Source organism: Pinus tabuliformis, chromosome 9 (genome assembly GCF_031772625.1).
Source record: "Pinus tabuliformis cultivar Carrire ecotype Pingquan chromosome 9, CPIR1, whole genome shotgun sequence".
NCBI classification, from domain to species: Eukaryota; Viridiplantae; Streptophyta; class Pinopsida; order Pinales; family Pinaceae; genus Pinus; species Pinus tabuliformis.
This window is the reverse complement of record NC_142307.1, coordinates 1,290,986,516-1,290,988,616: the sequence shown is the minus strand read 5'-3', so window position 1 is coordinate 1,290,988,616 and position 2,101 is coordinate 1,290,986,516.

Below are 2,101 nucleotides of genomic sequence, written 5' to 3'. Positions count from 1 at the left end.
CTTGTCACCATGACCCTTGATCATTTGAATATCAATACTGCCAAGTCCACTGTCGTGCTGCCGATATGTTCAAGAGAAGTTGACCTCTGTAAGAATCCTCAACCCCCCTCTGATACCTCACACAAAATATCTTATCCTTCTCTGTCTCGTGTCGATGATGTGGGAAACATTATGGCCCACCTTTGATCAAGGTCACTTCCTGTCGACTTCAGCTCATTATCCAGGAAGGTGACTTAGAGACTCCCTTCAGGTGCCTTAGAGCCTGCATGCCTCAATGGCAGGTTCTTCGTGTTCGACGCGAGGTTTTCATCATTGGCCTCCGATCGAATGATTCTGCGGGTGTTCGACGCCAGCTCATTGATTCACACGCCGTAGATTGTACCCATAGTACCTTGAGGACCATTGTCATTATTGGTGGTACCTCTCGCATCTGTTAACAGTTTTCATCATTAATTGGTAATCGGACGATGTTCTTGCATGTTCGACTTCAACTCCCATATTCACATGCTTGGACTTGTACTCTGTTCGGGTCGAGATGGAGCGCAAGACCCTGGATTTTGTCTATTGCAATCCAGGTTGCGATTTTGTGGATTATTATGATCATTACATGACTCATTGATGGATGGCTGCGCCCATACCTGAGTCTTCATGGGTGGCTACGACCATACCTTTATTATCATCACGACCTCATTAATTGGGTGGCTGCATCCATACCACATACCTCTTTCATATGTCTTTTGGATGGCTGCGCCCATGCCTAGACTACATGTAATTGATTATCAGAGATATCAGTTGTACATACTTCCTAGTGGTGTTCCAGTTCAGCGAGTTTTGTAAAGCATTTCACCCCTCCCACTCTCTCGGGCTTCATGCTTTAGGGGGCATCTGTTACACAGTAATTTGTCACTGTCTTCCTGTCAGTCTTCCTACTGTGTCATGAGTTCAAATTAATCATGTTCATGCTCTCTAATGTTGCCAAATGACCCACTTTGCCAAAGTTTTTTCTATCATCGCGACTGTTGTCAAGATAAACGCGCTGATGGCCACTCCATAACGGACGGAATGCGCTGCCAGCGCGGAAGTACACGTGTTTCCCGCGCTGGTCGAATTTCATGAGACAGCGCGTCTGTTATTCATATCTGATCGCGCTGACATGACCTTCTTTGTTATTCAGCTGCGATGTCAGCGCTCCAGTGCAGTTATGGACCCGTGCTGATCCAGTTTGGGCGAGTTTTTTCTAACAGCCGGCCTTCCAGATGACTCCAGACTTGGTTGTTGGCCTTGTAAATGTTGCCCTGGCATGTCTGTTTCGTCATTTGAGCCACCTTCCTTGGAGATAAGCTCATCCTCCCACCATTTGTGGAGACTCCTTCTCCTATTTAAGCCTCTACCATTGCCATGAGCAGCTAGTTTGGAATTGATAGTGCTTGGAGTGTTGCTGCTAGTGTGTGATCTTGATAGGTAGTTGGTGTGACAAGTGTGGGATTGCTAGAGAGCTTAAGGAAGGTTGTGAAGTGTTTCTTTCTTGTGTAAATTTGTGTGATAAAGAGTTTTTGTCTTGGGAGATCTACCTCCAAGGGTGAATGCTTAAGAGACTTGCTGGCTGGACCCTCTTGAGAAGGATTCGACGTCAGAACTATGGTTGTAATCTTCTTTGTTATTTATTAATAATAGATGACTATCATTATGGTTCCACTCTCATTGTTTTATGTTTGATGTTGAGTTATATCTTTTCTGACTGATATATAATTGCATCTACTAGATTTTATGCTTGTTTTCGTGTTGTTCTTTGCATGTGCAGGTGTCCAATCACGGAGATCGTGGGGATCGTGACTGGCCAAGGCAAAGGAACGAGGGCGACATCTGTTCGACGAACACTAGCGTTGGAATCCAAGTAGGTTCTCACCATCTACTTTTTATTTGCAATTAGGAACTTGCGTGATAGCATTGTGTGATTGTTACTAGACCCGATCTGGGCTAGTAGGGATCGTCTCTGTCCGCAGAGAGGATTTACCTCCACAACAGGACCTATATTAGGAAGGTCCTTCTAGCCTTTGGCTTTGATCATAATTGGGTATGATGGGTTATGGCATTGGTTACT